Source organism: Saimiri boliviensis, chromosome 13 (assembly GCF_048565385.1).
Source record: "Saimiri boliviensis isolate mSaiBol1 chromosome 13, mSaiBol1.pri, whole genome shotgun sequence".
NCBI lineage: Eukaryota > Metazoa > Chordata > Mammalia > Primates > Cebidae > Saimiri > Saimiri boliviensis.
This window is the reverse complement of record NC_133461.1, coordinates 39,151,430-39,177,271: the sequence shown is the minus strand read 5'-3', so window position 1 is coordinate 39,177,271 and position 25,842 is coordinate 39,151,430. Positions and strand designations below refer to the sequence as shown.

The 25,842-nt window shown below is 35.4% G+C and overlaps 1 long non-coding RNA gene across 1 annotated transcript in view; it reads left to right on the top strand.

Moving 5' to 3' along the window:
* The window catches only part of LOC141580934 (uncharacterized), a 287,460-nt gene extending 272,826 nt beyond the window's left edge, over positions 1-14,634 (top strand). The window contains exon 3 of the long non-coding RNA XR_012513358.1: positions 14,588-14,634. This is a non-coding gene — a long non-coding RNA (uncharacterized LOC141580934). The remainder of the gene's footprint in view (positions 1-14,587) is intronic.
* The last annotated feature ends 11,208 nt before the right edge of the window (positions 14,635-25,842 follow it).

Genomic DNA, 25,842 nt, shown 5'->3' with positions numbered 1-25,842 from the left:
TTAACTTGAAAATGCAAGATATCGGAGAGTAACACAGGCAGGAGTCATGGCCTTTGGTAGAAGAACACAGCCAACCTGTGGCAACTTGGCCAGATAGGAGCAAGAATGAACACCCCAGTTCAACACTCCACTGCCCTCTAGTCATCTATAGATAACTTCCACTGGCCAAGCCCAACATGAAGCCAGAAGGCTAGTGCTATTTCATTTAGTTCATGAAGATTAGCTCCTTGGGGCACAAAGTGTGATGGGAAGTGAGAAGACTATGTCTAGAGGAACAAACAGAAGGTAACTTACACAATGAGTGACCAGGTGAGACCAAGAAACAACTTTTTGAAATATTAGCAAATTTTTCACTGTAGAAGGTTATACATTTTTGAATAAAAACATTTTGTTCTGAAATTTAAAAATTATGATTTTGAAAATCCAGTGTGACTTTTTACTATGAACTATCTCTTGATTTTACTTTGAAGGTCAAAGCATTTTTGAACCATATGAATCATGCAGTTTAGTCAAATATTTTTGGACTAATTTTTAAAATCCTGAGATGCCTCACCAATTACACATTTTCTTTTCTTTTCTCTCTTTCTTTCCTTCCTTCCTTCCTTCTTTCCTTCTTTTTCCTTCTCTTTCTTTCTTTCTTTCTTTCATTTATTTTCTTTCTTTTCTTTCACAGAGTTTTGCTCTAGTTACCCAGGCTGGAATGCAATGGTGCAATCTGGGCTCATTACAACCTCTGCCTCCCAGGTTCAAGTGATTCTTCTGCCTCAGCCTCCCAAGAAGCTGGGGCTACAGATGCATGTCACCACACCTGGCTAATTTTTGTATTTTTAGTAAAGACAGGGTTTCACCATATTGGCCAGGCTGGTCTAGAACTCCTGACCTGTAGATCTGCTCGCCTCGGCCTCCCAAAGTGCTGGGATTACAGATGTGAGCCACCACGCCAGCCATAACACATTTACAAAAACTGTTTTATTGTATGAATCTATGAATGAAGGAATGAATAGGAGAATCCCCTGGAAATAGTCTCTTTATTGTTAGTAAGATCATCAACTGGATTTTGCAGGTCTTTACTCATAATCTCACTTCCCTCACCTTAGTAGTCTCCACTTTGAGCATCCAAGATCAGTTGTGGTTTTCCCTCAAGTCATGGGTCATGAGACTGCAATGTTTTACATTAAGGCTATTGGGTAAAAAACAAAACAAAACAAAAAGCTTATTTTCTAATGATGTGACATGGCAGATTTTTATTTACAATTACTGTGTTATCTTTTGTAAACAACTCATTAAATATATGCACCATTGTTATTTACAGCAGGAAAAATTGATACTCGAGTATTTTTTTTTCTTCAGGCTAAAAACAGACTGATATTAAATATATGATAGCAGAAGTGTTGTTTTGGATTTTTTTTGTAAGGCCATATTCAACCTAGATCTTTTAAAATTACTCTCTGCATTTGTTTTCTAGATTATTTATCAGATATATCCTATAAATCTCTCTGTTAGCATATAGCTTCTATTTTATTGATACTGCATAACCACATAAAGATTTTTAATAATAAAATTGTCTTTGTCATATAGAGACTTTGTCATATAGAGACTCTTTAATGTGGTAGTTATTAAAAGCAACTGGAGAAGAGGAAATAGAGTTAAAAAATAACAAATAAAATAAGAAACAATGGTGTACTTTCAGATGCTGTGTGTGGTAAAGTCTGATGGTACACAGACAAAACAAAGTCTATATGAGAATGGAAGATGAGAGTCACCTATATTACCATAAATGTTCAACTCCATAGAAGACACTGAAGCTACATCACAGCCTGGTTTATTCTTTTTTTATTTTTTTTTATTTTGAGACAGAGTCTAGCTTTGTTGCCCAGGCTGAAGTGCAGTAGTGCAATCTTGGCTCACTTCAACCTCAGCCTCCCAGGTTCAGGTGATTCTGGTGCCTCAGCCTTCAGAGTAGCTGGGATTACAAGCCCAAGCCACCATGCCTGGCTAATTTTTTGTATTTTTTTAGTAAAGGTGAGGTTTCACCATACTGGCCAGGCTGGCCTCAAACTCCTGACCTCAGGTGATCTGCCCATCTCAGACTCCCAAATTGCTGGGATTACAGACATGCAGCCTGGCTTCCTCTTTAGACCTTGATGAAGTTTTACACTCTTGCTCATTGTGTTGCCATCAGCCTCCCAGTCCCATTGGATCAAAACCATCCATGACTTCTGTAAATGCCCAAATTATCAGAATTGATTTTTTAATCCTCCCGTTCCCAAGGGAAATAACCTTTAAAAATGGTACATTATGATTTTATAGTAAATTAAATGAACATGCTTTCTTTTGCATTATGTTTACATTAAAACTGTAGTGCACAAAATGATGTTCAACTTTAGAATTTGAGTATATAATATTACTCAGTGCTTACTCATAGTTACTGAGTCATCAAGCAAGAGGATTTAGAACAATGCAATACAATTTTACAATAACAGCAACTATGAAATCTTGTATAATTAATATCAGATGCTGTGGTAAAATCCTGATAAAAATCACTTAATTTGACCTTCTTAAGAACCCTAAGGGTTCTTAAATTCCACTGTTACAGTGGAAGAAATGCAGGTTTAGAGGACTGTATATAACCACCGAGCTAGGACCCAGTACATACTCTATAGTAATCAGGAACATCCATGATTGAGGAGATAACTTTCAGTTATTTTATGAAATAAGTACCATATTAATATAGATGAATACACTGAATTCAGATAAAATAAGAGGCATTCCCAAGGCCATATAGGTGCCAGAGTTATATTTGAGGCTCGAATTTAAGGTTGCCAGCTTCTTGAGCTACAGTATGTTTTCTTCCTACTCTCAACCAAATGTCTGCCTACTGAAGTCATGAATTTAAAATTGTATAACCTACCCAGCTCCTAAATGAAAAGTCAGAGAGTATTTGACGACAAGCTTCTTTGGGTCAGAACTTGCTTCTTGCTTCATAACTTGGCAGCTAGTTCCCATTATTGGCAGTGAAATAAGAACTCAACGTGCATTGTTATCAATCTGAAGGTCAGAGAAGGAAGCTCGGCTGATTCAAAGTCACATGTGCATCTGAAAATAGTGAAGATCATTAGCAGTCATAGGTCAAAAAAGTAGTGAAAACAAGATCACACTATAAATAGGCAAACAATAGATTGCTGCATTTGAGATAATAGCCACATACACATCTAAGCTCTCATTGGCTGGGTGCTGAGAAACTACCTTAGTAACAAATGTTGCTGGAGGTCTGAATGGCATTCAGAATGGCTTCTTGCCTGCTGGCTGAAATCCTCATCAGGGCAAGCTCCAAAAAGAACTTATTTCACCTAAAGCCTGTCGACTTCTATTAGATCACCGTGGGCATTAATTTCAAATTTCATGTTTCTGCACCACAAAAGAAAGAAAAAAAACTTTATATGTGCCAAAGCTTAGCTGCCAACTGTTGGGGGGAAAAAAATTTGATTTCTATTGAATACTGCACTTTGGAATGAAAGAAAACATCGTCTAAATGAAGCTGAGGCTCTCAGTCACCTATGCCTATATTACTGTGAAATCAATTATGTGGGCTCTTTCGAAAGTTACTGATTGTAGCAAATTGAATGGCCTTCATTTCAGCATAATTTGGAGAGGTTGATGTAATCAGAGACCTTACACCACGGTGAGATACAAGATTCGTGATATTCAGATGGGAAAAAAGCTACAGTGGTTAAGCTTGTTCCATACTTTCCGCTTACCAGCTGTAACACTTTCATAAGTACAAATGAAATTGTTTTGATGAAGGCAGCGATGTTGCTGAAGGAATGCGTGAGGGGGTAAGGGAGTGGAAATGAGGTTGCTGGGAATCACACTATTGTCTTCCTATGCAAGGAGGCTGTAGAATCTAATCCTAGGCCTAATTGGCTGCAAATGAAACACTTTAATATCAAATCTTGAGTTATGCCCAAGAGCTGAGGTTCAAGCTTAGATGTTAGGAGAGGGTGAAAGGCTTAATTTTTTCTTGCTGTAACTGTTTGTTCCACTTCATTCCTTTGGGAGTCTAGAGGCTGAAATAATTGCTCTTCAAGTTATACATTGATTCTCTTCAACAAGACAATTTTTGGTGTGAGAAAATTCATGGCAGGTATGGTTTCATTACATTTGCCTAAGTGAAAGGTATTATATGCATTTATATATGGGAAGCAGCATGTTTGCAATCAAGTATTCCTACTTTGTAGTAGGTCAGGCATCATTGCCCAATGCAGAGGCAATATGGTTTGCTCAAAATCACCACAATGTGATCATACTCCATCAAGGGTCTAGGGCTTATGTGAGCACAGGTTACATAAGGGATATACAACAAGCTAAACAGAAGCATACTTTTTGCAAGACTCTGTGAACATATTCTAGCTTTGAATATTAATAAGGCTTTGACTTGGAGAATCAGAGAGCAGGGCTCTTTCTTTTGCATGCATAATTATTTTTATTTGTTATTTTTTCCATCAATTCCAAAAACTCAGCTTAAGAATAAAAGAAAAATGGCAATCATTTTTTTTTCCTGAGCATTGAAATTTCCCTCATTTGGAACTAACTCTTGGCCGGAGTTGAGAGACCTTGATGTAATGACAAGAAAAGACCCCAATTGAACCTCAATTCTTTTCTTATGAATTCTTGGTTTACCGGATTGAACGTTAGTGTGTTCATTTGTACAGGGAATATATTTTGTAAGGAAATTGAAGACTTACAAAGTACATTTGTCAGTGGGTATATAGTAAGTGTGAGAAAATGTTAGTTATTATAATCCACCCAGCTAAATTGTAAGATCCTTAAAAGATACAGTCATCGTTTTCTTTTAACGTGGAATAACATCTGATTCATATTAATAGGTGGTCAATTATTTCTTGTTTGACATAACATGATGTATTGGAAAGAAAGTAAATTAGGATTCAAGAGCTTTTAGTTCAATCCCAGAACTAAGTGTATAATCCTGGTAAGAATATTTTTCTAGATCTTTCTGATCTAATTTATAAATAAAGAGGTATATTCAAAAGCACCTATAAAACTTTCTTCAGGACTAAATTCTGAAAATAAGAAATTTATTTTTTTTAATCAAAAATGAAATTCAACAACATCCTTTGTTTAAATGTTTATATAGCTGGATGCGGTGGCTTACTCCTGTAATCCAAGCACTTTGGGAGGCTGAGGCAGACAGATCACAAGGTCAAGAGATCAAGTCCACTCTGGCCAACATGGTGAAGCCCCGTTTCTACTAAAAATACAAAAATTAGCTGGGTTTGGTGGTACACACATGTAGTCCTGGGTACTCTGGAGGCTGAGGCAAGAGAATCACTAGAACTCAGGAGGCAGAGGTTGCAATGAACCAAGATGATACCACTGCATTCCAACCTGGAGACAGAGCAAGACTCCATCTAAAAAAAAAAAAAAAATAGAAAAAAGTATGTATGTATTTATATAGGTGTGCATTAATGCATGTATGCATATCATGTTCTTGGAAGCCTGTCCTCAGTTGAACTAACTTTCATATATGAAGTCTAACACAAACACACACATGCACACGTGCGAACTTTCTGTACTTTCAAATTATTTGAAGCAAGATGACTCTACTATTTCAACCTATTTTTAAAATATACTCTACTGAGTCATATTAAGAAAGATATGATTATTATCAGCTGAGTAATAAGTGAAAAACTAAGGTAGTGAAAACTTAAAGCATATGAAAGAAAAAGAAAGAGGGAAGGAAAGCAGGCAAGAAGGAAGGAAAGAGAGAAAGAAAAGAGAAAGAGAAAAAGGATATTCAAAATGTTTTGACAGGCTGCCGAGGAGGCAGAAGAACTCATTAAGGCATCCTCTGCTGAACCACAAACTTACCCACTGGTAAGTACCAACCCCTAAAAAAATTAACCTCTGGCCCCAGGGACCTTAGGCTGGAGTTAATCAGTTTTATTGGGAATCATACAGTGGAAATCAGTATGTATTAGTCTAGGTTTCCTCTCTCTTTACACACATTCAAATATACACACATACAAAAACACACAGGTATGTGTGTGTGTGTGTGTGTGTGTATATATAGAGACACAAATTATATATATATATATATATATATAATATATCTACTTATTTGTCTCATATGTCAACATAGATTCGTATATATGTGGATGTATACATACATATATAATAAAATATATTTTATAAACTTTCCGTTTAATGGAATATATATAACACATATGTAAGGAAGGAGAGAGGGAGTTGGCTTGTGCAATTAAGGAGGCTGAGAAGCTCAAGATCTGCGGCTTGTGACTGTATTGGTATAGTGCCAGCTATGGTCCAAAGACCTGAGAACCAGGAAAGGTGATGGTGTCAGTTTCATCACAAATCTGAAGACTGGAGAGCAATTTCTCAGCTCAAAGATGATCAAGCAGAGAGAAAAAAAATCCCTTTTTTCTATTCAGGCCTTCAGCAGATTAGATGAGGCCTACCCACATTTGGAATCTGCCCTACTCAGTCTACCAATTCAAATGTTAATCTCATCCAAAAGCCCCTCCCAGATACAACAGAAATAAAGGATAACCAAATATGTGGGCACTCCATAGCTTAGTAGAGCTGACAGGTAAAATTAATCATGAGTCAAACCCTTGTCAATTTGGCACCTAAATACAACTTTAAAAACCGTGCTTAATCTCCAAATAAAGGCTCCTACAAGGTCATAATTTTACCTAACCTGATACAACTATCCTGTGCACAACACGAAATGCAGTCACACCTTCTCCAAAAGAGGAGATAAGGTCTTTGAGTAATGTTTACTATTCTCCTTGATATTGTGTAACTTAAATACAATGATGTAAAATGAACGATGCTTAAATACTACAATATATAGTCAATATATCTTACGTTATATAATGAGGAAATACAAGAGAGAAGAAAAGTGTTTGCTTGATACACACAGAAACACTTTTGAAATAAAATAAAGAGGGATACTCATGACAATCATAGTCTTTTATATATCTATCTGATCTCTTTAGCTGGTATTTATATAACCTTCTTGCACTTGCTATTCCATATTCCCTTTGCTTAGTTCAAGCACCTCAGCTGGTTGTGGTTCTTTACCAAGTGGGGTGACATAAACCTTTCTTCCTCAAGTGTCTAGGCCCTGAGTAGTCATTCCTGGATTGAGTTTTTGGAAATTCCCATTGACCTTAATTGAAAGGCATGCTAATAATAAATGACACCCAAATATCTCTTATATTCCAGACATAGTCTTTCTTACCTCTATTGTGGAGCAGTAGTTCTGTTCTCCCTTGGTAGTGGGATCAATCATCCAGCCCTCACAATAATTTCCTTTTTTCCCTATTGATTTAAAAGCAAGAGCTATCCAAAGTGGCTGGGTGGTGTTCTCAACTACTAATTCAATGGCACCATTGTTATATTTCCTGGTAACTACTTCTTCCTATGGAAACAAGATCTCTAGGCCCACAGAAGATAAGGTCACAAAAGATAAGGAACAAAAATTTTGCTAGTGGTTCATGAGAGATAATAGTGAATAATGACACTCCCATTTAGACCTCTTGATTCCTGGATCTGTGAATCCTGACTATAAGAAAATGAACAGCGTATATTGGATGTTGACTCAAAGCATATTCAACCTTCTGGAGAGCTTTGTACTTGCACTGCAAGGTATTGTCACCTACCTGGAACTGTAACTGAGTCTTCAAAAGGCCATTCCACAGTTCTATCAAACCAGCTAATTTAAAGCCTGATGGTAAATGTGGTAAGACCAGTAATACCCATGAGCATGAGCCCATTGCCATACATGTTTTGCTGTGAAGTGAGTTACTTGATCAGAAACAATGCTGTGTGGAATAGCATGATGGTGATGGTAGAGATGGAATTCTTTAAGTCCATGAACAGCAATTTTAGCAGAAGTAATGTGTGCAGAGAAGGGAAATCTGTATCCAGAATGTCTAATTCAGTATGTATGAAACTCTGTTCTTTCTATGATAGAAGCAGTCGAATGTAATCAAATTGATCCCCTAGGAAATGGTACCACACTGGGAACTCAGTGTTGGTCTTCACTGCTGGCAGATTTGATACTTAGATGTGGCCAATACCCAGAGTTACCTTGGTGAGTAGAAGTCTATGTAGCTGATCTCATGCATAATCTCCATCCTTGCCCTTTTTTTTCATGAGCCTATTGGACAGTGATGGGGTGACTGGGAAAAGAGGCTGACTGGAATCCACAAAACAGGCAATCTGAAGCACTTGATTATTAAAATGCCCCTTTGCTGAGGGCACCCTTTGTTAAGCATTCACTTGGGTCACAAATGTCTTCATGGTATCTGTTCATTCAGAAAGGTGTCTATTCACATACTTCTTCCCAAATTTTCTTGTCATCAATTTTCCAATCCTGTTCCTTCCAAGTTCTTGACTATGCAGCCTAATCATTGACCAGAGCACATGAATCAGTATATAATCAAACATCTAGCCATTTCTTCTTCCAAGCAAAGTGAATAACCAAGTTTACTGCCTGAAGTTCTGCCCCCTAGGAATATTTTCCTTCACTACTTTCCTTCAGGAATGCCTATGGGCCAGTTAAGTTAACACAAAAAAATTAACAACCACATAGTATTCCTCTTCGTGATGAGAAATGATTTCACCAAGAAGATGGAATCCCACGCTCCCAACACTACACCCTCCAGATGGGAACTAGAGCTGTACACACACAATCCATAAAGTACTACCATAAATACAAGGTTATTCTCATTTGCACACTGCCCAAAATAAATGCTAAAGTCAATCTGTGAGAAGAAAAGTTTCAAAACAAACACATTCACAAACAACATTGCAGGGGGTATGGTTAACTGTCTCAAAGACAATTATTACAAAAATGAAACTAGCAACCCCTGTGTTTTTATATAATGTATACTAACTATACCACTTCATATCTTTCTTTTGTAATAGGTTCTAGTGGAATTCTACTTTTCTCTGCATTCTTTTCTTTCCTTGTGTACTGAGAAGTTAAACACATACATACACTTTTGCACACACAAAATTTCATTCCATCAATTTCACCATTCAATCAAATGTTTACTGAAATTCAGAGAAAAAGCACAAGACATAACTTCTGTTTTTAGAGATTATTTTATAGTCATCTAGTGAAGAAAGTCAAACACATACCAAACTGGAGAAAAACTAGACTCTATTTAATTTGTTAGATTTTGTTGGATAGAAAATAAGTATCATAAAGAGGAAAATCACATAGAGACTAGAATATTTAACCAATCAGGAATTGGGCATCAAATGAATCTTGAAGGATAACTTGCAGAGGCAAAAAGGCAGAAAAAAAATCTGGCATGAATAGAACTCATATTTAAAGTGGATTATGAGAGTGACTATAGTGTATAATAATGTGATTTTAAAATTCAGTTTGAAGCAATTTATAGCTTGGATTGAAACACTAACTTCATTCTAGCTCCTTTTCTTCTTGATTCAAATGCTTTTCTTAATGCATACAATTTAATTTTTAATGCATACAATCCTAATAAAGCATCTAGACAGATTTTTTCATGTACATCCAATAGTTACCATTCTGTTTTTCTCTCACTTGTGTCATACATGTTGTATGTAATATGTGATTTAATTTGAAAATAAATATATTGGCTGCATTTATTCTACCCTGTAGTGCTGTACCAAATAGTCTCCAAAAAATAAATACTATGTATCTTATCCAAATCAATCTATTCACTCTAAAAACCCTCAGAACTGTCCTGCTTCAGAAGTGGTCCACATCTGACTGAGCTCTACAACTAGTCACAAGGATTCAGCCTTAGACTGTCTGATTTTCTTTTCTAACATAATATTATAAAGATAGAGAAAGAATCAAAAGTAATCAGAGAAATGCTATTTGTAAAATAATATGTTTAGAAATCTAGAACTATCTAATGATAGGATAAATCAACCCATGAGTTCCCCATTAATGAAGGCATTCAAAGAGAGATGTGGTTACCTGCTTGTCCTTTCCAGGCTGCCAGAGGAGAAATTGTGATTTAGAACATGGTTTGGACCACAAGCCTCCTTTTTGGTTTCTGGTTGTAACTTCCCAAACTTTTGCTCAACGCTTCCTATTCACATTGACTTTCGAACTTTCAGTTTCTTCATCTTAATGGAGACAATAAAACCTAACTTGGTCTTTTTCTGTGAGGAATTAAATTGCATCGTACCTTAACAATACCTAGTTTGGCATGTGGGATCAATTGTAATCCCCACCTCTCATGTCTTCTGTTGCTGTTTTCAGCTTTGCTGAAAAGGTAATCACTCCCAAATTTCATGATAAAGTTAAATGCCAATGCCTCCAAGATTCTTTTCCCAATTCCCCTAATCAAAAACATTGCCTCCTCCATCTAATATATAATTTATTTGCACACCTTTGTTAATACTTATTACTATCTAAACATTTATTTAATTGCCTCTACTTTATTGTCAGCATCTTGAGAACAGGAACCACACTGCAAATCACCTGAGTATCCTCAGAAAATGAATGAAGTGACAACAGTAATGTACATTTATTGGAGACTAATATATTCCAGGTGCTCTCTTCTTGGTTCTTTTACTCTTTTCAACAAATCAATGTCAAAGGTGTTATTATTATTATTAGCTTGTAGAAGGATGAAAAGAACAAAACTTTGATGCTTAGGGGGATTCATTCAGTAATTTGCTGAAATCACATAACTACCAAGAACTTTCGCTAGATTTTGAAACAACACTGTCTGATTTCATAACTCAACTCTTAGCCTCTATATTATTAATATGGTAGTCCTGATGTGAATCTATACTTTGTCAGTGGAGATACAGCTTTGACACTTCTATAGCAATAATTCTCTTTGTTTCAGCTAGACAATGGAGGGAGTCCTCTATGGAAGTGGGGGTTAGGAACAAGAGCTTATCAGAATGGAGTGGTGTTGCACGGGAAAGCCTAGATCCAGATATAACCACGGGGAAGGTCTAGCAATGGAGACAGGGTTTATTGTAGGAGATAGGCAAGAAGAAAGCCTGGACATGGAGTCTAGAAAGAGTAGCTTCATATGTCATGCCCAGACAAGCAGCCAATATCAGGCAAATTCATAGAGAAAAGTGAGGATCTTAACAGAATAATGGGGCTTGAAGATGTTTCAGGAAAAGAACTGTATTCAGAAATTCAATAAGATAGGGTTGGAAGTTCAGTTCTGGGGCTAATTAGTCTCTCGGATAAACTTAGTAGTGAAAGGTACATTTTTGATTCTATAGAAATTATGTATCAAGAAGGGGTCAGAAGTGGAGAGAATCAGGCAAGGATCCAGTGAACAGGTTAAAAAAAAAATGTTACTGATTGTATTTAAGGATCAAGACAGGCATTTACTGTGTTAGAAAAAGGTACAAGGTCAGAGACAAACTAGGAACAACTCTAACATTATGCTGAGCTCAGTAATTGCATTTTAAAGTGAAGTTAGATAGAGTTATAGATATCTTCCTTATGTCTAGGTAACTTCAGACTTTTGAGGGTACAAATCTAGGAAGATCCAGATGGGCATATTTTGAAGAGAGGGCCAAACTGACTTATTGAATCATAGTAAAATTAAAGCAATTTTAAAATTTAACATAAACACCTGAAAAAGTTTTCTAGAGGGCCCATAACCAAAATTCTATCTCTCAGACAAAGCAAAAGACAGAGCTTATGCATAAATAATAACAGCATTTATATTACTGCTTCAATTCTAGCTTTGTTTATAAAACTTTAGCATTTCTCAAAATTACCCAGAGAGCTTATTAAAACAAATATTTGTGGACCACCTCTAGAGTTTGTGATTTAGTATATCTGTCATAAGACATCATAATTTGCATTCTAACAAGTTCCCAGGTAATAATGATGATGTTGGTCCTGAGAGTACAATTTGAGAACCCCTGAATTAGAGTAAAACTCTTCCTGCATATCACTAATAAGAATTGATCCAAAACCACTGACACTAAAGAGTGGGTAGAAAACGTGAAGAAACTGCTTTGTCTAAAGGTGAGATTCCTTCATGATTCATGGAATTTGAAAATCAACTGGATGGATGCATTTCCAAATTCTGAAACTTGCCTGTCCATTATCTGGAGCACCTGCTATACTTCCCAGGTTTAGAAGTCTCTATTCTTCATTAAACCTGTAATTTATTCCAAATATATCCTTAGATGGGCTTCTATTCCAGCCCTATTTTGTTTTACACCCACATGTTAATATGACATCATTATACTATGTCTTCTCATGAAACTAGTAGCATGGCCACCCAAACATCTCTTACTTTCTAATTTCACATTTTAATTTACCTACAACTTTTGAATCACATCTTGGATATGAGGGAAAATGTTGGCAAATAGCATGGTCTTGAACAGAGGCATTAAAAAGAAATGTGGGGAACATTCACATTTCCACAAGGAGTTAAGATAAGCCAGGACTTCTTGTTAACAGCAATGGCAGAGTTGAGGAGCAGGTGTCCAGCATTAATCCACAAAGCCTCATGACATTAATGGGAGTCCTGTGGCTTCATTCCCAAGCACCACTTTGAACATTCATCCCAAGATATGAATTAACACAATGTAGTTCCTGCACTGCTGGGTCTTATTGCTTAATTAATGTGATCATAATGACAGTGAGGGACTCTAAATTTTCTGTCACTTCATGTCCTATAAAGTTTCAATATAGTAACGAGCTTCATAAGAAGATGAGTCATTTGCATGTACAAGTGTAAGTGAGAGGCTTGGAGGCAGCGTCCACCATTAAAAAGAAGTTATGCAATGATATTGGCTAAGAAAGACATATGATGTGCACCAAATTTTAATGTTTCTGGATGACATCTCAGGGCTAAATTCTGAAAAACTAATTTTGATTCATTTGTACAATTTCTCCATTGTACTCCAAAGAGAGAAATAATCAGTTAACTTTATATACATTTGTCTATCAATTTTTTCTTTCAGCAGGTGGTTATAAACTCTGTCTATATACAAAATATTGTCCTATAATATGTTGAGTGTGTTGTAGCAGGGTTAAAATAATTCAAAGAAATATGCCATAGAGATTCTACAAAAATAATTTTCTCCAAGTTTTCAGACTTACTGTGCTCTTCTCGTCCTTATCATTTTTACCATTTGCACCATTTGACACTATTATCGCTTAAATTCTTCTCCCTGGTCTGTAATCTCATTAAAGTCTTCTTGTTCTCCTTCTATAACTCCACTGCTCTGTATTCTTTGGCTATTCCTCATTAATGTAATTTTTCAGTACAAGCAGCCCCCTGGGTTCTGATCTTTACCCTTTTCTCTGCCTCTCTTTCATTGTTTCTTTGGGCTATATTGTATATTTACACAATTTAGCTATCAGCCTCAAGAAGAGGATTTTCAGTGAAGTACACTGAGAATCCAGAGAGTAAAATGTGTGGCTAAAATATGTAGGTCATGCAATATTCTACCCTGGTCTCATGTTTTATTTGATCAAAACTACCTTTGCACTAATATATAATAAGGTAAAAACAGAGATTTTTCAGAATAAGAATTAATGCAAATATACAAAAAGAAATTTTATCTTCATGATGTCTCATAGTGTATCCAGTCACATATGGAGTTATGGGTTAAAGGATCATAAATCTGATTGGAAGAGAATCCCTTTGGATTCTGCACTAGAATTATGGACATTTGTTGTTAAAGAAAAGACTTATCTTTATTCTGACCCTTTCTGGGGTCTAGAAAACTATGTGTCTTCTATTTTCAAATTTGAGATGGTTCAAAGGAGAGAATATTAATTTTATCCAATATATAAATGTATACTATAATGAAAATGGAAGACTGCCTTGATTATATGGACTGACAAGAAATCAGAACCTCAGGATCTCAAGTTTTTAAGGTTTGAGAGTAATCAGGAGACTTTACAAATGACATTTCATATTATCTTCTTAACATTCTAAAACTAAAATCTTACAGTTTATAAGAAAAAATTAATGGAAATTCTATTCTACTGTGGTTATCATTATGATACCATGAGGTTTTGAAAATACGAAACTTATATCCAGATAAGTTTTAAACACAGCATTTACAAAGCAGAAAATATATACATCAGCCTTAAGGTATGGGCACTAAAGATTGTCTCATCTCTAGTATGTATTGAATGTTAGGAATATAGATTGTATAAAAATCTGGTTGGCCAACATATATAAAAAGAAGTCCAGGAAGGCCTGGGTTTCACAACATTATCAGCAAACAGAAAACAAAATTATAAGACATTAGGAAGGCATTTCAAAATGTGGTTTCACTACAAAGTCAACCCAAACTTTTACATAAGTAATTACAGACCAGGAGAAATATATACGTACAACTTAAAAAAAATAATAAATATATTCAACTGATCTAGTTCATGCTGTAATCATCTATGTAATTCTTATGGGCAGACACCAAAACTATTATAATTGGTTCTTAACTAACGTGATAATCAAGAATCAGAGCACCATGGAATCTTAAGAGTAGAACACCTCTGAGTCTGAGATTCAATATTCTTTATTTTTTACAGAAAGAAACCAAGGACCAGATAAGAAGAACATATGCCTCAAGAAACGTAAGTTTAAGTTTTGCCTGGAACAAAACCACACCCCCTAACTTCCAGCTAGGTTATCTAAATTTCCAGATGAGGTTAGTGGTGGTAATATCCAAAGAGTGAAGGTTAAGTGAATATTAAGGGTGAATAATTAAAAGACTATTATTATGTATAAACCCTTTTAAGAAGTTTATTGTATTTACCCTTCCCAAGACCTTAACCTTGGTTTCACACAGGACATTAAATAACTGATTTTAGATATAAAAGAACAAAAACAATATTATGAGGAGTCAGACTATAGTTACTTACTCCTTTCTGCCTCATGATTCACTTAAACTAACATTAATCCCTCAGACAATATATATATTTTTTATTTCTAAGGTTTTTTTTTTTCTGTTTTCTGAGCAAGAATATCACTGAAATATTGGCCCCAAATTAAAATGAATGGTCATTCTATGAGGCATTCACCTTGGGAAGAAATTTTGCCATGGACTACAGTGAACTAAGATCATAATTTAAACCACTGACAATCAATAACAGTTTGGTTGCTTAAATCCCTGTCCAATGTATTTCTTTTCTGCAGTAAAGGATCTAACTCAAAGATGGAGTATATGCTATTTAATAGAGTAATGTACAATTCCAAAATTGCCATTGCTCTTCTTCCTTGAAGCTCTCTAAAGCCATTCAAAATCACATGCATTTCTTTGTAACTATTCTCAAACCAAACGCTAATCTCAAGGCCAGTCTCTGAAGCTGGTTTGCTATCTCACATAAATCACTTGGAAGTGCCCAAAGGGGGCCAAAGTAGATTCCTTATGTTGTAACGGAATTCATATATTAAAGACATATTGTAAGAGTAATTCGGCCGGGCGCGGTGGCTCAAGCTTGTAATCCCAGCACTTTGGGAGGCCGAGGCGGGTGGATCACGAGGTCGAGAGATCGAGACCCTCCTGGTCAACATGGTGAAACCCCGTCTCTACTAAAAATACAAAAAAATTAGCTGGGCATGGTGGCACGTGCCTGTAATCCCAGCTACTCAGGAGGCTGAGGCAGGAGAATAGCCTGAACCCAGGAGGCGGAGGTTGCGGTGAGCCGAGATCGCGCCATTGCACTCCAGCCTGGGTAACAAGAGCGAAACTCCCTCTCAAAAAAAAAAAAAAAAAAAAAAAGAGTAATTCAGTTGTCAACATATACATCCAATAGAATGATAATGTCTGGCATGCATCAATGTCTTGAGTTTCCAGTGAAATACTAAATTTTGCACAGTATCTTAAGTGCAAGTGTTAAATACTGCTGTGAGCCCTCAAACTTGACTACATGGGATTGGTGATCTGTGGAAAGATTCCACAGAAATGTATTTCTACAAAAGAATGAAAATATCAGCTTGATTGGAACTAATCTGAAGGAAAAAAGTCCAGTTTGATGAGCTCACCCATAGCAAAGCCTTGGCTTCAAGTAAACAGATGGCCCAGAATGCATTGGCTTAATGCCTGAGGCTTCAGGAGCCTTATTGCAGGAGACATAAGAAACACGGAAGAGTACCTTCACCAAAAGCTTTTGAGGTCTTTGGAATATAAGTGATATATTCTTGAGATTACTCTAAGCGAGTGTAATGCAAAGTGGAGAGAAGTAGGCCCCACTTTACCTTGGGAAAAAATGAAGTTTGGACACTGTCGGCTTCTTTGTGTGTGGCTTATTACCGGAAGTGTGCATCAAAACATTCAAGGAGATAATGATGTCTAGCAGAGTGTTGAAATCACTGAAATCACTGTTCCCAGAATTGCAATGGGAGGGCCTAAAGCAAGACTATGAAAACTGGAGAGCGTATGGCAAGACTTAGAGAAACAATAGCTTTGCTCAAGGAAAGTTCTGTAAGGACCAACAAAACAATGATTATAAACATGAGTGAGATGCCACTTGTAGATTCTTACATATACTTTAGGAACCTTTGCAAGGGACCTCAGCTTGTATTAGAAAAAAATATGGAAAGCCATTATATATGCAATATTGCTGTTAATTAGAACTCTTTTGTACTTACAGTTTGGTAGAGTCAAGGAAACTTCACCTTATACACTTACAAGTTTTGTTTCCTACTTTTTGCTAGCCATCCATGAGAATGTAGCATCTCCAAGTTTGTTTTATCAAAATTACAGATTTTACGTATCTGAAATTCAAAGCCAATATTCTGGATTGAACACTTTTTTGTTTACCTGAGTCCACTAGGGTCTGTGTCTCTTCTCTGAATTTACATATCAGTTATTATCTGTACCATTCATTTAATGAGCTATTATATCCTTGTGTGTGTCATTGTTTGTATTATTGTCCTGAATGCCTAAAACTGCAGAACTGTTTTACACACAAAGTAGGTTCTGTCTCCCTTACTGGACTATAAACTCTCCCAAATTGTTCAGACTTGTTTTTGTTTAGGTTAGAGTAGTTTGTCCTATGTTATTACAACGGTAGATACTCAAACACGCTTGAATGAAGTCATGAATAAAATATTTAATTTTTCATCACTAAATCCATGGTGATCTTACACAGAGACATGCTCAGTTGCTGTTACATGGTTTGGTTCATCTATTTACACTATATTGTAGCCAATAACAAATAAGTGCCTGAATGCTTCCTCTCAGTAGGGTGTGGTGATTCCCTAGGACAATTTCTCATTTGTCAGAATTGCATTTGAATATAAGTGCAAGGAGAGAAGTAAAAAAGAATAGACAAAAACCTGCTGATAAATTTAAAAATTTTCACTAAAAACACAGCAGTAAAACAGCTAAAGCTCAAATGTAGAGAATCATGTCTCCTGAAAATAAAATATGCCCCAAGCTCATAAACACCAAGGCTAGTGGTCAGGAATGAACAGATGTTTATTGCCTCATGCACCCTCTGCTACTCTGGGATAATCTCTTAAATATCCCAAATCCAGTTTGAATTTAAATTAGATTCATATTTTCTTTCACGATTATTCCATTAAAAATATCATATGATTAGCCAATTAAATGGAGAGAAAAAAATCAGTAGGAGAGCAATCCCCTTTAATATTTTCAATTAAGATGTAGTGTGGCCAATAAAAACAGCTTACATTTTCATTTTATGGGTACCTATGGAGAGCATTATGACACAAATGACTCAGAAGAAGGTAATCGTTTCAAAATATATTGTAGTGGAAGACTGTAAACAGTGCAGTGTGTTAGCTTACAAGGGATGTGATGAAAATATAAAGTTTTTTTTCAAAGCGGATTCATGTTTATTTTATAGTCTTTTAGGGTGCTTGTGCCTGCCAATTTACAGTGCATATTTCTAAAATGCCACAGACTGTTCTCTCCTAGGGAAGGGTGGGAAGGTGAGGGTATATCCATTAGGGGATAATATGTTTTTAAGGAGAAGGGAGTCGTGCAGCAATTCCATCCTGTCTGCTGCCTAGATTTGAAATGGAACTTCACCAGGGCATAGAATAAAACCTTATTTTCTTATAGGACCATGAGGGAAAGGCTGAGGCTACTTGATATCAAATGCAACAGGAATATGTAAAGTTTGTAACTCACAGCATAGGCATCAGTTATTTTGAGATCTGTAACCACTACACTGGATTGAATTGTTTCTTTTTTTTCTGACTTCTTGAGATTGTGAAACCAATTAATATCAATCTTAATAGTTCATAGTGGTTATAGTTTGTCAACATTTTTTTGTTCTACAAGCTCTCCTGTATATTTGATTTTATTAAATTAACATGAATAAAATTCTCATAGACTGGGGATGGTTCTCAACTCTTCCATATTAAAAATGTTTATCCCAGTGGGGTGGTTCAAGGTGAGAGGGAAAAGGGAATTAAATACATAAGTTTATTCTAGCTTTATTGAGAAATTATATGTGTGATTTTGACTGAACAGGAGCTTATCATGACTATATGAGCCCTAGGATACATCCGTGAACGTAAAGATTTAATAAAAATTTACTTGGTCATCAAGGTAAAAGCAGATCAGCAGTATTAAGAACACTTCTGAACAAACTGAAGCATCAATGAAAACCAATAGAAGTAACTGGAAATTAAAAGGCATACAAATAATAATAGAATTTTAAAATTTTAAAAAATTCTTTAATCAAAACAATGTTATGTGCTTACCATGTATCAGACTCCGACTAAACTTTTAATATAAATTACTTCCCTCAATTTTTTCCACAATCCAGTGAGATTGGTATTATCATCAGACTCAACAAAGACCACATACTCAGCAAGTGGAAGTAAGTTGGAGAATAATTACTACATCTAGGGCCATGGCTGTATAGAGTTCATCTTATGGTTTCATGTACTCAACACTGTTATAAGCACAGGAAATACTGGAGTAAATAGAGGTGAACAAGTCAGTGAAGATCCCTTCACTCATGGAACTGATATTCTGTCTATTGTGAGGATAATTAAAATTTGGTCCTTAGCTATTTGATAAAGTACCTGTTTTTTGTAATGAATATGATGAAGAATTAAAAATGTGAAGCTAAACATTGACCAAAGCCTTTTCTTCCCCTTTAAGTCATGCTCATATAGAATAAACCTGTTTTCTACCTACTTTTGTGTTTACCCAGTAATTATGTAAACAGTCTTCAATAAAATACTGGCAAACTGATTGCAACAGCATATCAAAAACTCATCCACCATGATCAAGTAGGATTCATCCTGGGGATGCAAGGCTGGTTCAACATATGCAAGTCCATAAACGTAATTCACCACATAAACAGAACCAAAGACAAAAACCACATGATTATCTCGATTGATGCAGAGAAGGCTTTTGACAAAATTCAACAACCCTTTATGCTAAAAACCCTCAATAAACTAGGTATTGATGGAACGTATCTCAAAACAATAAAAGCTATTTATGACAAACCAACAGCCAATATCATACTGAATGGGCAAAAACTGGAAGCATTCCTTTTGAAATCTGGCACTAGACAAGGATGCCCTCTCTCACCACTCCTATTCAATATAATACTGGAAGTTCTAGCCAGAGCAATCAGGCAAGAAAAAGAAATAAAGGGTATCCAAATTGGAAAGGAGGAAATCAAATTGTCTCTATTTGCAGATGACATGATTGTATATCTGGAAGACCCCATCATCTCAGCCCCAAATCTCCTGAAACTGATAAACAACTTCAGCAAAGTCTCAGGATACAAAATCAACGTGCAAAAATCACAAACATTCCTATACACCAGTAAGAGACTTAAAGAGAGCCAAATCAAGAACGAACTGCCATTCACAATTGCTACAAAGAGAATAAAGTACCTAGGAATACAACTAACAAGGAACGTAAAGGACCTCTTCAAGGAGAACTACAAGCCATTGCTCGACGAAATAAGAGAGGATACAAACAGATGGAGAAACATTCCATGTTCATGGTTAGGAAGAATCAACATCGTGAAAATGGCCATACTGCCCAAAGTAATTTACAGATTCAACGCTATTCCCATCAAGCTACCAATGACCTTCTTCACAGAACTGGAAAAAAACACCTTAAACTTCATATGGAACCAAAAGAGAGCCTGCATAGCCAAGGCAATTCTAAGCAAAAAGAACAAAGCAGGAGGCATCACACTACCGGACTTCAAATTATACTACAAGGCTACAGTAATCAAAACAGCATGGTACTGGTACCAAAACAGAGATATAGACCAATGGAACAGAACAGAGGCCTCAGAGGAAATACAACATACCCACAACCATCTGATCTTCGACAAACCTGACAAAAACAAGCAATGGGGAAAGGACTCCCTGTTTAATAAATGGTGTTGGGAAAACTGGCTAGCCATGTGCAGAAAGCAGAAACAGGACCCCTTCCTGACACCTTACACCAAAATTAACTCCAGATGGATTAAAGACTTAAACATCAGACCTAATACCATAAAAACCTTAGAAGAAAATCTAGGCAAAACCATTCAGGACATAGGTGTAGGCAAGGACTTCATGACCAAAACGCCAAAAGCAATGGCAACAAAAGCCAAAATAGACAAATGGGACCTAATCAAACTCCACAGCTTCTGCACGGCAAAAGAAACAGTCACTAGAGTGAATCGGCAACCAACAGAATGGGAAAAAATTTTTGCAGCCTACCCATCTGACAAGGGGCTGATATCCAGAATTTATAAAGAACTAAAGCAGATCTACAAGGAAAAAACAAACAAGCCCATTCAAAAATGGGCAAAGGCTATGAACAGATACTTTACAAAAGAAGACATACAGGAGGCCAACAAACATATGAAAAAATGCACATCATCACTGGTCATCAGAGAAATGCAAATCAAAACCACATTGAGATACCATCTCACACCAGTTAGAATGGCGATCATTAAAAAATTGGGAAACAACAGATGCTGGAGAGGATGTGGAGAAATAGGAACACTTTTACACTGTTGGTGGGAATGTAAATTAATTCAACCATTGTGGAAGACAGTGTGGCGATTCCTCAAGGACCTAAAAATAGAAATCCCATTTGACCCAGCAATCCCATTACTGGGTATATATCCAAAGGATTATAAATCATTCTACTACAAGGGCACATGCACACGAATGTTCATTGCAGCACTGTTTACAATAGCAAAGACCTGGAACCAACCCAAATGCCCCACGATGATAGACTGGATAGGGAAAATGTGGTACATATACACCATGGAATATTACGCAGCCATCAAAAACGATGAGTTCACGTCCTTTGTAGGGACATGGATGAACCTGGAAACCATCATTCTCAGCAAACTGACACAAGAGCAGAAAATCAAACACCGTATATTCTCACTCATAGGCGGGTGTTAAACAATGAGAACACATGGACACAGGGAGGGGAGCACTACACACTGGGGTCCGTTGGGGGGAAATGGGGGAGGGGCGGGGAGGTGGGGAGGTGGGAAGAGGTAGCATGGGGAGAAATGACAGATACAGGTGAGGGGACGGAAGGCAGCAAACCACACTGCTATGTGTGTACCTATGCAACAATCTTGCATGTTCATCACATGTACCCCAAAACCTAAAATGCAATAAAAAAAAGAAAAAAAATAATTCAAATCCCAGACTTCAGATATGAAATAGATTCATTCTTTATTTACAGGAAGATTCAGAAGAACACTGAATCTTTTGATAAAATGATTTTTGGCCACAGGCATAAAAAAAGTTTGTTGTATCCATTTCCCCACACCACACACAACTAATTTAAATTTTTTGACTGACTATCTTATTTTCAAAAGCTGTCTTATAAGAAGTATCTCAAGATTATTCATCTCAGAGAATTTCAACATCACTCCCCTCAAGAAGATTTTCATTTTATTAATTATCAGGTTTTAAGTGGAAATATAAGGTACTCTGAAAGTGAAATTTCAGGTCTTACACTGTGAAGAGGACAACACAGGTCTGGCAGTCTTCAATGCTGTCCTTAACATTACATCACATAAATAGTCAATGACACAGTCCACAATTACAACTTTAACAATTAGATGATTTGCTACCCTCCTCTTCTCTTTTCCCAGTAATTCTGGTATGGTTTTCCCAATCAAGATGCACTTGTTAAAGTTTTCATAATGTTGTGATGATTGGCCCAAAAGTGCTCTCTTGCAACTAATCATTTTCTTCTAAGAATTTGGGGACAGTAATGATAACATATGTATTTTAAAGACTTTGCTATCTGCTGTGCATACATACAGTGATGTTGGGTATTAATTGTCTTAACAAGTGAAAAAAACGTTAATTTGGTTAAGTTCCAAACTGAGAACTTGTACTTAGAATGTGCAAGTGACTGATTAGTAATAGTAAATATAAGAGAGAGAAATGTGTGCCTTAATATTGGATTATTCGAATACAAGTTACAGTGGTATAATCTTAATCTCTGTTTACTTATCTATAAAATGTGAAAAAAATATTTACTTCTTAGGATTTCAGCAATTTTTAAATTATACTCTTTACATAAAGTTTTCAGCACAGTATTTGGCACATGAAAATTGATATAGACATGGTAAATACCACTATCTGCATCCAGTTGTCCTGAACATCAAAACAGCAATAAACTTGAGTAATTTGAAATAAAGCAAGTGTTTTATTGTTATCTATCCTATGTCACACAAGAAAAGCCTTCATGATTTCTGTATCTTTATAAATTGCAAAATGAACATGAATGTGGACAGGATGTGTAGTATTGTAATGAATGTAATTTGAAGACACTTCCTCTAAAAGATAAATGTGTTTATGTGTATATGTAGTTTCTATACATGTACATTTTATGTATACAAATTTTATGTGTATAATATACACACAAAAAGTTATATATACAAAATCATATATATGAGATATATGTATATAAATGCATATATATTATATATAATGCATAATACATATTGTAATTATACTTATGTATACATACAATATTGCATATCATAATTCATTATAAGTATAATATAGATTATAACATGCATATTGTAATAGATAATATATATTAATACAATACATAGAATATATAAAATATATGTGTATATATGTATGCATATTATATAATACATAATACATATTATAATATGCATATATAATATGTATATTATAGAATACATATTATATATTATTATATGTTTTATATATAAGGAATATTATATTAATGTATAACACATATATACAAACTTTACAATGAGTATAAAATACATATATATTTTTGTCACACCAGACTTGAAATTGTTTTTGTTCAGGTCATTTATTCATCATAGTTGCCTTGATTCTAGACTGCTATCAATCAAGCCGTAACTTCTACTGAGTGGAACTCAAAAAGTGAGTTAAAAGTCACACTTCTGTATGGAAAAATATTTGCAGTTCTTTGTTCTATTCACTGAGCCAATACATGTTATTATTATTATTATTATTATTATTATTATTATTGTTATTTATTTATTTTATCTTGGGCCTTCTCTTCTGGGTGTTTCTTGCGTTTCTTATTTCCTCTCTGTCACAGAAGAGATTGGCAAGATTAGTAATTTAAATTATTTAGGGTCCAGTCTTAGAACTAGCCAGCATTGTGAGAAAGCAAGGCACAGAGAACTTCATCCTAGTTTATTAATTATGTAATTAATTTTCATATTTTTCAGTCTAAAAACTTAACTTTGGTCCTGTCTCAGATAAGTCGACTATGAATAGGTAGACTTTCCCAAAAACTTCCAATTAGCTCTTACTTCTGCCACTATTGTGCTGAAGAGTGAATCTTACTTCCTGTCAGTTAACATTATTCCATATGCTTACTGTTATCAAGGAAATTACGTTTGTTTCTGCCCTTTAAAATTAGGTATTGTTTTAATAGAATCTCAAAATGAATATAGAACAATTTAAAAAAAAGTATAGCCTTCTGTTTTTGACTCTAAATCAAGATAAAAACAGCTTTAAAAACTAGTTTGAAGACCTGACAACAGAAGTGTCAAAATTCTCTTTTCAAAGACAAACATTTTTTTTTACCTTCTGGCACATGATATATAGTAGCTTCGTAGTACATGTTAATGAATAAATGATTGAATGACTGGCTAAATTGGTCAGATATCTTTTACCCTGACTACCATTATTTGTGTGAATTTGAACACATCACTAACCTAAAATCTCCTGAGCCTCAGTTTATATGTCCGCAAATTGGAGAAAATAATATTTTCTGAAAAGCCAATTTATGAAATTAAAGGAAATAATAATAATAAAATTTATTTGAAAAATATAAAGGTTAGATACCATATGGCTTGATAATTATATAAAATCACACACCCCACATAGATGCTTACAGAACATATTAACAGCTCTAATGAGGTGTACATTATGACACAGACCTAGTGGAGAGCAGAGAAGGAGAAGTAAGAAACTATACATAAACATTTATCCCCTTTCCCTTATGAAACCAATCTTCAATCTGGGGCAAGAGGAACACAAAATACAGTATTTTTAAGAAAAATTGTCAAAATTGATTGCAACTGAGAAAGGCAATAGAAAAATGCCCCTGTGCCTGGAAGAGAGAAATTAGTATATGTTTTACCTGGAACTCTATTGGGAGAGGGGAAGAAGTGAAGTGACCACACTCTCAGACACCATGCTGGGCTAAACCAATAAAAACAACAAATAGCCACATCACCCTAAACTTATACCGAGATAACATGCTTTAAATAACAAGAAGTTGCAGAACACTATAGGGGAATGGACGGAAGAAAAGAAAGAAAATACCAAAATACCTTCCTGAAGGAAAAGCACGAAGATAGTGCCTAAGGTATGGTGCTGAACAGTTATTACTCTGACAAATCAGCAACTACCCTAAATGCAAGTTGTCCCTACAGAAATTAGAAGGTAGTACTGCAGTGAATGCAACCATAGCAATGATAAACATAAAACTTGCCCAAATATTAATGAGACAAGCTCAAACCCCTATTGAAAAGCCAAGCAGAAGGAAGGTGTATCCATTTCCAGATCAAGAGAAACAAACAAGCAAACAATTTACCTTAGTCACCTACTATCCTACTAAGATGTCTAGGTTTCCACAAAAGATTATGAGGTCTGCAAAACGGCAACAGAAAGCACACTCCTAAGGGATAAAACAGTCATCAAAATGAAACTCAAAGAGAACAGATATTAGACCTAGCTGAGAGAAAATATAAAATAGGAATAATTAATATGATAAAACACTAATGAAAATGAGATCAACATTGAGATGGATAAGTAATTTCAGCAGAGTTGAAAATTATAAGGAATGATTAAATGTAAATACTAGAAATAAACCAGAGTAACAGAGATGAAGCATGTCTGATGTGTTAATCAGTAAACTCAACAAAGCTGAGGAGATAATAAGTGAACTATAAGACAGGTTAATAAAAATTGTCCAAACTGAAACATAATAAGAAAAAAGAGTGAGGAAAAAAAGAAAGAAAAAGATGTCTAAAGCCTTCAGCTTATATCAAAAAGCTTTACAAATAGGAGAGAGCAAGGTAGCAGAATTATTATTTGACAAAAATAATGGCCAAGAATTTCTCAACATGAAAATAATTTCTCAACATTAATACTGAACCACATATTCAAAATCTCAGAGAAAATTAAGCAGAACAAAGATTGTTTTTAAAACAATGTGAATGAAAGTGATGAAACTTTTAAGAAAATCTTGAAGGTAGATTTTTTTTAAAAAAAAAAGAAGCATCATATATAGAAGAAAAAAGATAAAAGTTGCAGAATATTTTATGTCTGAAGACATAAAACC